The sequence below is a fragment of the Capsicum annuum genome, chromosome 5 (assembly GCF_002878395.1).
Source record: "Capsicum annuum cultivar UCD-10X-F1 chromosome 5, UCD10Xv1.1, whole genome shotgun sequence".
Taxonomy (NCBI): Eukaryota; Viridiplantae; Streptophyta; class Magnoliopsida; order Solanales; family Solanaceae; genus Capsicum; species Capsicum annuum.
In genome coordinates, this window is record NC_061115.1 from 139,284,526 (window position 1) to 139,295,067 (window position 10,542).

The following is a 10,542-nucleotide window of genomic DNA, read 5'->3' on the forward strand; positions in this document are numbered from 1 at the left end:
TAGAGATGAAGGAACAACCATAAAACTTGGCTTTGATACCAAATGATACAAGAGAAGACTAGGAATTTATAAAGGACACACAGATGGAAAAATCAGCAAGAAAAAACAACACAAAAGAAAGGGGATGAAGAAGAAGTTTGCATAAACGTAAAGAGAGATAGAAAGACCCTTACTTCTACCAAGTGATTAACAAAGGATGGTGTATCAAACCATCAATCACACCTCACCAATATAAGCTCAAACCTTCCTCTTAGGTGGACCAAGGGAATTCACAATCCTCAAAACCCACCTTTCTTGCCAATTTCTCAACACAAGTGAAATCCATCAATTGTGCTAACCCTAATTTGGTTTCTCTCTCTTAAGGAGAAGGAGAATACTAAAAGCTAACACTAATATTACAATCTGAAAATTCACTCAATTCATATGTCTGAACTTAGGAAAAGTAAGAGCTAAGGTACCTATTTATACTTATTACAAACAAGGACAAAAATACCCTTAATAAAGGGTACTCTTTTGGAGTGTAAAAAGGGATTCTTAAAAGACAACAATAGACCTAAAATGGGACACATCTTAAGTGTCAAATCATAGTGGGCAAAGTTCATTTTGTCCTTCAAGTGAGGCTCCTCTCGAGTGTAATGGTTCCCTTCTTCTCCTTCTACTTGACAAGGCTTTAAAATGATCCAAACACTTGCCAATTCCGAAGTTTGAACCTTTGACAATGCTTTGTACAATTTTGAGTACCTCATGCTTGTATCAAATATATTCTTTGAAAACTTTGTATAAAACTATTTATCTCCAAGTGTTTGAAGAATAATTCAAAGATTATTCGTATACACTTGCTCACTAGGGAAATAGATTAGAATATCATCTATGACCTTATTCATAAGATCCTTAAAGGAAACGTGGGCATTTTTTACCAAAAAGACATAAAAATAAACTCATAGAGACCATATCGAGTACGAAAAGCTATCTTTGGAATATTATGCTCCCTAATCTTCATCTAATGCTAACTGGATCAGAGATCAATTTTAGAAAAGAACTTAGGAGGATGAATCTAGTCGAATAGGTCATAAATTCTAGGAATTGGATATTTTCTATTAATGGTGTCCTTGTTCAATTAGCAATAATCAATGCATATTCTAAGAGAACCATCTTTCCAATGATCAAAGAATAATGTTGCACCCCATTAAGACATACTAAGTCTGATGAAACTCTTATCTAAGATATCTCTTAACTTTTCCTTTAATTCGTTCAATTCTAATAGAGCCATTCCATATGACAAAATAGAGATAGATTGTATAGTGTGAACAACGTCTATCCTAAAATTTATCTCCCTACTAGAAGGGACTTTAGAATATCATTGGTAAATACCTTGGTAAGCTCATTAACTACTGGAACTAATAAAAAAGAAAAGGTGTCAACACTGTAATTCTTAACCCAAACTAGATGATAGATACAACCCTTAGAAATGTATTTTCTAGCTTTCAGAGGAGAGATCAGAAGACTTTTAGGTACGACAAGACTAACCTTCCATTCTAAGATAGGTTCAGTTGGAAACTTGAATTTCATAATTTGAGTTCTATGATAAACTTAACCATAACATGAGTATAATCATCTATACCTAATGTGACATCAAAATCTAACATGTCTAACTCTACTAGATCAACTGTGGTATCTTTATGAAGAGTGGACACAATGTAATTTCTATTGATTTTTAGCTAGAATAGACTCACCAACAAGAGTACAACTATAAAAGGGATCAAAGAGTTGTTGGGGAGTATTTTCTAACTTTATAGCAACATAAGGAATCACAAAAGACAATATGGCTCTTAGATCTAATAAATCAATAAGCATCAATAGAGAAAACATTCAACATACTAATAACTAACAATGACAGAATTCTTTTGATCTGGATGACTAAATAAATCATAGAATAGATTATGACCACTACCTGAACCTAAAATATTACCTTTTTTAGTACCTTGACCAATTGGAGCTGATGGAGTAGTTTGGGCTTTATTGCCCTGTATTTCCCTATCTAGCTAATGGAGAATCTCTCTGAATATGACCATTCTTCCATACCCTAAACAACTATTTCAACCATAAATGCACTCACTTATATGGTGTTTTCCATACTTACTAGATGAGGGATATAAAGGTCTCCTTGAAACATTGTCCTGAGATTAAGGGCCTCAAGCTTTGAACCTCAAATCATAACAGAATATGGAAGATGGTGCATTACCTAAAGGTAGAGATGATCTAAAAGAATAATTATGGAAGAAATATAAATTCTCATTCTCTTTCTTTTAATGACATTGTTTAGGATTGGCCATATTATCCCTCGTAGTTTGATCCTCTTCCCTCTCCTTAAACTTATCCTTACCGACCTACTAAATGTGGTTCATAAGCCTAGCTTTGTCTATGTCTCTAATTAATATCATATCTTACCTTCCTTTTGGGAAGGTTTAGACTGCTTTGAGCTGAACAAACTCATCAGATTACTCATATTAGACACCATATCTGGAGAATATCTAGAAAGTTGAGTGAACTTGAAACCATTCTCCTTCACACTCATAAAGCCCTATTCTAAATTTATGAAGTCTTTAACCTTAGCCTCCCTTAACTCTTAGGGAAATAAATTCCTAAGAAAGCATCTTTGAACTCAAACCACTCTGTCTATACTACATTCCCACCTTTTATTTCTTCGCACTACTTATGTCATATGCCCCAAAATATTTTTCATCTAATAAGATAAAAGCATAACCTTCTCTATATCTAAATCATAACCAATCCAAAGAATCTCTGAACATAATGAATGAAATGTTTTGGATCCTTACCAAACTTTGAACCTAAGAACTCTAGCGAATTCATTCAGAGGAAATGGACTTTAACATAAACTTGAGAACGAATATTGACTAGGATAAGTTGATTGGCCTATTTGGCCGCTATCTGAGCTAGCATCTAAACGAAGTTTCCTAAATTAACACTAGGATAAACATTCAATGGCTTAAAGGAGAAAGAAATAGAACCCCTTTAATATTAAATAGCATAGGTGGAGTCTTAGTGGTAATATTCTGACTAGAGGAACGAGCTCCATTCCAAGTCTAAATAGTAGTTAAGGAGGTACAAGAGAGGAATCAACTACAATATTAGTTACATCTCTATGGATAGCGGTTATCTTGGGAGGAATGATCTTTAACACATGTAAAGAACAATTGAAAAAATATATAGAGTTAAACTCTAGCATAAAATAAATCTGTAAAGATGGGAAATATTCCTGGATGCCTTATAGCTTCCTAATTATAACTAGGGCATTCTTTACACCCATAATTAGGACTCTACAAAACACACCTTTAAAACACCCTAGGATAGTTGAACCTATTACTCTAATACAAAGTTTTTCCGAAGTCAAGTTTAACGCTAGCTCATAAGTGGCCTAGATGGATCCTTGGCATAGCATATCTATGTTTAATATAAAAAACAATTTAGTTCTGAAACATAGATAATGATGTGGGATAGAAGACAAAGAATAGACTTTTATTAAGATATAAGCAAAATAACTGTAAGAACGAAAACTGGTAAATGTTGTTTTTCTATACAAGCCTTTAATAATAACATGAAAGTTATTTGAGAAAAGGGCCCTCAACCTTTATAAAACAAAGTGTAATTCAAATAAATTATGAAAAACAAAAGACTCTCCACGCCTTCCAAATAATAGAAGTGCTCACTAATCTGCTGGATATTAAGAGCTACAAAATGTTTAGTAGCACACCTTAAGCTTGAGATCCTAGATCTGGATCACATAAAAAATATAATGCAAAATACAATCAATAAATAGGAATTAGTTGTACTTAAATATATACATATATACATTATATAATTGAAGAACTAGCAAAAAAATGAAGACAAAGTGGCTTAAAGTGAATTCATGAGGGATTGTCATAACCTAAACCCATCATGAGTGGCACCAAAACTATTAATCCTTCAATAGTGAGTGAATTAGCTTTGGTCAAGAAAGAAAAATACAACATAATTAACCCATGATGGTGGGATTGATGGAACTGGACTTTCACTATGGCAGGCTAGGGGTAGTAGCCTACCTTTCGCTATACGACCTAAGTGTAGGCAAAAACTCCAACTACCCCTTAATTTTTCCTATATCACAACACACTTCCATCTATTGACATTCCAAATTATCCCCTCTACGTCAAATGCAATTACCGGAGTTTTACTAACCCAATTTCATTTCCAAAAGTTTCTAAAGAATCACATTATCATCTTTGACCATTAGATAATCCATTCTTTGATTATCCTAGACCATACAAGACATGGATATTATCCAAGACTATCCTATCCTAAATTTTCTAAGTCTTCATAGGGGGAGAATCTTCACCCAAATTTTGGTACACTAGACTTTACCATAATGAAAAAATGGTTTATTACTAAGAAGTAACAATTTTCCTATAGTTCTATCTCGAACAATCAAACAATCAAAATAAAGTATGAAAGAAGTAAAAAAAGCACCTAAATTCTCAATCAAGTGAGGGTACTTGTCATGAATATCCTTCTCAGTTAACCATGTGGACTCCTCAATAGGATGGTGCCTCCACTTAATATTCATAAACAAGATTCCTTAGTTCTGAATTGACAAACATCTTGATTAATAATCACAACAAAATCCCTTTCATACAAAAGATTCTCGTGAAGCAAAAATGAGTACCACTTGATAATATAATCACCATACCTATGATATTTCCTAATAGAAACATAAAATAACATATCGACTTCTGAAAGTCTTGGTGTCAATGCCAACTTGTAAGATACAAGGACAAGATTATCAAGAAACTTAACTGGACCAATGCAATAAGGCTAAGATTAACCTTCTATCCAAATCACATAACTCCCTTCATAAGAGACACTTTCAATAACACACACTCATTGTTTTAAAGAATATATCTCTTACCTTACAATTCAAATATTCCTTATATGAACCACACCTTTTCATGAGCTTCCTTTACCAAGTCTGTGCCCAAAGGGCTCATATGATAAACCTCGAACTAACCAATTGGTAATATACACCTTTTGTTAAATATTGTTTTGAATGGAGCCATGTAAATATTAGAATTATAGCTATTGTTGTATGAGAATTCACACATTTCACGACCCAAGGCTACCCCCTAGTAACGATAATGGTGCTTACGACCACAAGCTAACCTATGAGCTGGTACCCGCTGTGAGCATTGGACAAAATAGTAATACATCTCATGTGTAAAATGTAAGCTGATAAGTTACTATAAAACTAAATACTCTATACGAATCAAAATATGTCTGAAATATCTGACAACAACTAATTAAAATAAAATGACTTATTAACTATCTAACTACTTGTCTAAAATCCTCTAAAAATCATGAGGAGTTGATAGGACAAACCCACAAAAAACTCTGACTGACTAAACATAAGAAAATACTGAAATAATTGAAATAAATATGTCATGTCCTCGATGGATGAGGACTCATCACTACTACTACGGAGTAATGTTGAGCTTCCTAAATACGATTGAGAAATTCAGCTTCCAAATGTATGTTATAAAACAACATAGCCCAAATAAAAAGTATGCAGTTAGTACTTTGAATGTACTGATATATGAGATGAGGACTTGCTGGAATATATGAGGTAACTGAGCATGAATGTATGAACATGTAATAATCTGAGAATTCAATACCAAGCATAAATGTGTTTCTGAAATAATCTGTAATCTGAAATACTGAAAGCTATCTAACAAAATAATTGAAAATCTTTACACTTGGTCGAGCAAACCTAAACTGAAATAGATGAATAATATACTGAGACTATGGGAGGTATTATGTAACTGACTTACCTTAATATGAGCTTATTGGGGTACAACCTATAACCCCAGTTGGAAGGGTGTTAATACCATGCCACGGGTACTACAAGTAGATGTGTGGATCCACTAAACTAGTGTCCTGAATAACTGAGGAATCACTCTTTATAGGCAGGTTCTTTCATGAGATATATGTCAATCCTTAACTGGTTGGAAGACATCTCAAACCTACACTGCCTACATAGTTCTGGAACTCAGGGACTGCTACTAAAGGTTACAACCTCTATTGGCCGGTGAGCCCCCATCCATGAGTTTGCTTGATGCTGAATCCTACTCCTAACTGAACTGACACTGATGCTAAACCAAACTAAACTCAACTAAACATAAAAACTAATATTTTCTCATCATGATCTTAGTAATAGATTAAATGGTAACATTCCTAGCTTAGCTAAAATTATTACTAGAAAGGTCTGACATGTAAGTAAACACGTAGGTATCAGGTGTTCATAACTCGCCAGCTCTGAATATCTATAAATCACGATATTAAAGCTTAAAATAAATAATATGAAGTCATGGTTGAAAACCCAACACAAAGGCATTTCATCAAACATGTGAGACTCACAAACTAGAATCATGGAAATATCTAAAGATATTGGAAATCAACTTAATTATTTGACCAAGTTCATAACGTCCTAATATAACATGAAATTCACTTGAATATAGCACAGGAGGTTGAATCTTAAAGCATAAGATGACCTAACCTATCATGGAATCATTCTTGGACATGAATAAAGTCAAACAACTAAGGACAACATATGAGTTCAATCTATTCTGAGCATTAAAACTCCAAAAAGAGAAAAAAAACTAATTATTTAATTGAACAAGAGGTTCTTGGTCTCCACAGGTAAAAGGTACAAATAGATTAACATCCCACATACCTTAACAACTTAATTTTTGAAGATTCCTTGGAGTGGAAGCTCAAAACCTTGATTTCTTAAGAATGAAGCTTGAAATTGTTCTTGGGAAAGAATGAGGGTTTTCTTGGAAGCAATTTGACTGAAAGGGTAAAGAATGCACATTGGAAGCCACAAATTCGTATATTGAAGATTAGGATAAGGGAAATGGCTCAAATACCCTAAAAATGCAAATGAATAAAAGTTGGATGGAATAGGGAGGAGGGTACGGGCTCTAATGTAGTGGACTAGACCGAGCGGTGCCCATCTTACCCAAGTGGACTGGAGTGGGCAGCGCCCGCTTATCCCAGTGGTTCTATAGGTTTGGTTTTGCAAATATGCCACTATGCTCATTCAAATTTTCTGAAACATACTCGAGACATACTTTGAATAACCCCGATCATTAATCAACTCAAAAATTGATGTCTCAAGGTCAGAAAGGTAAAAAATAAAATCATCGAAGTTTAGTGGTCTTGAAAATGAATGTCTTCTACACTTAGTGAAATTCCATGTCTTAGACCCCTTAAACATGCAATTATGAGCTGAATTGAGCTTGGTATCTCACGGGATGTTACAACACAATGGAAAAAACTTATCCCAGTGACTACCTAAATTAGTCATGCAATCCTATAACGTATCCTTAATTACTTGTATATTCCTCTAAGGATACTCAATCTGAGAATGAAAAGCAGTGGTTAGGTCAAGCAGTTAGTGCCAAATTTAAAGGTGAACTAGAAATCTTTATTAGATATGATGGAAATTGGCACCCTTTACGATTTTGAATCTCCTTAACATAGATCTTGGGGTAATTACTCTAAATTATTATTTTTCTTAATAGAATAAGATGCATGGACTTGGTTAGCCTATTGATACTATTCAAGCTACAAGAATACGTATCTAATTATGAAATAAAAGATAAAAGATAGATTTTTAAGGATATAAATATAGACAAAAAAGATAAGAGAATTAAGAACTAAAGAGTATTTCAAACTCGAAAACCCTCAATTCTATTATGAACAAGCACTAAATTCTTACGTTGACCACAAGGGAATCAAAATTCCCTGACAACCACTATTCCTGAACAAAATATAACATAAGATTTTCAAATAATATCTCAAGAGTTTTCCTCTTTAATCAACATCTAAAAAACTAAGGATATAGGAACTATGCTAATCTTTTTATAGTCTAGTGTTAAATTACTACAGAAAAACCCATAGTTTGACCCATTGATAGATTAAAGAGATAGCCATAAGTGGAGATTTTGAATAAGAATGATGGTTTAGTGACTTCCCATCACACCCTTGGTTGTCCATCTCCCTAGAAATCACTTTAAGGCAATAACATCCTTTCACTTTGCTTCTTTTGGTAGCTCATGGGACGGTTAGTAAACAACTTGACCGATCTTCATATGAGTCATCTTCTCTAGGCAGTGGGGTCTTTTACCTATCCAAGAATATCCCAAGTTCCAAGATATCTGAAACATGATATTATTGGTTTTAAAGCCTAAAGAAGGTCCTCCAAGCAAATGCTTGAATCATTAGGGTGATCGTGGCTTGGATCTCCTTAGGTTGGCCTTAAATTTTGTGCTCAAAAGCTTTGATACCAATTTGACTTGTATCATCCTCCCCTTATTGAAAAGGATTCAACCTCAAATACAAACCTTGAAAACAACAAAGAAATAACAAACAAACACCACATCCTCATGGCATAAGGGTTAGGGTTAGTGCAACCAATCTTAGCATCATGCCAAGGTTGCACACATCTAAGATAAAACAATGGATCCTTTGTGTTAAAAATGAAAGACTTTTCAAAAAATGTATAAAGGAAATAGATGTGGAGATTAGGAAGAGATAAGGAAACCACAAAGGTCATAATTAAATCAACAAACCCAAAAGGTAATACCATATTCACCTTAGGAGCCATAAGACACAAGTATTCCATTATACCTTCAAGAGACCACAATAAGTTGGATACCACCAATGGTTAAAAAATTCATAAGGGTTTCCCAAGGTTAAGGATATAAATGACCCACAAAGAATTATCACTCAACCAAGTGGACAAACTATTTAGTTTCCTACCACCCGATAAAAAAATTCAAAAACTATCACGGGCACCATTATAGGCAATGAGGTAGTACAGAAAGGAATCAAGCATAAAGCATCATCCAAGGTGCTATTATCTATAAGAATTCTATTTGGCTAAAAATAGTTATCATATAATTCACATAGGGATGGAATCAAAATATTTAAGCGCATAGAACTTTCCTTTTCAAACAATTTCCTAAGAGGGGGGTATTTCATCAATTGAGTCATGCTACTAGGGAGAATATAGAACCTACTAGAAACAATACCAATCCCACACAATATGTTTTCCCAATAAGTTGGGCTCCTTTTAGTGTTAGACATGTTTTGACGAGTCCCATAAGACACATCAAATTCTCTAACCCAATGAAGGTCACAAAAAGCCCTTAACGATCATGGACCCTTCCAAAAATAAGAAACTAACCTGGAATCCACATGTCGTAGTCCAAATAACTTAAGCATAAGTGTGTAAATAATTATGCAAGTATATAAGCATCACCCAAAGGAGAAAGTGACACATTTATCCTCGGGTTATCAAGAATAATATCATATTTGAGTGAAGGGTCATCAATTTAACACAACTAATAAAGAAAGATATAACATAACTAAAATTAAACCAAAGTGTTTTTAATTAATAGAAGACTCTCTTTTTTACCTAAAAGTATGGAAACCTTGGTCAAGAATGGAAAAGCATATTAGTGAACTCTCTGGGATCTTTTTATTACTCCTCTTCTATAAAGAACTCTCAACTTCATTGGAGATCTTTTCCTTATACAATATTGGTTCATCAAGTGGATTATGAATCCCCAAGAGGGACTTTTCATCATAGGGAAGGATGCCAACAACCTCAATCAAACCTTACTTCTCATCTTGACCAAGCACCAAGTCAGGTGTGTAATAATCTCCACATTCAAATTTCCCACTGGGTTTAAATGGTTAGAGTGGCCATAGACAAGGGTCTAGATAACACTTTTTTCCCTAAAGGTATCACCAAAACAAAAGGTTATACTCTACACAATGGAATAAGAAACATCAAAGTCAAAAATAGAGTAAAGAAAGGTATCATGAAAAATGATTTCATCTAAGGTGTTCTATAACATGTTCATTTTGATGCCTAAGATAATTATCAAGGGTATTCTCATGAATTTGAATACTCAAAGAAGAAGGAATAATTGGGATTCAAATATCACCTTCCAATTATTCACATTCCTTTCCCATAAAAGTACTCTCATATTTAAAAAAAGGAAATTACCATCTTTAGAAGATATGTTATCACACCATAGTGGGTTGTTATATATAATATAACCCTTGAGATAAGCTACTTGATCAACATAATCTATACCACTAGGTAATTCACTAAGAGTGGTGTCATCATCTTAAAATAAGATATTGTACTTAAAGAGAGAAGGATCAATCCAAGAAGAGAAATTAGAACATGTAAGTTTACTCTCAAGTATAAAAATACCATGTTTCTAAAAAGTTTCAAACCGATAATCATTCATGTGAGAAAAGCAAATAATAGGATCTTAATCAAGGGGTATACTCAAAGGATCACTCTTTTTTAATTGACCAACTTTTTTAACATTAGCACTCACATGAGGTTTTTTAACCATAATACAAACATACTCAAGTGGTGGACTAGCACAAAAGTTGATCAATACAATT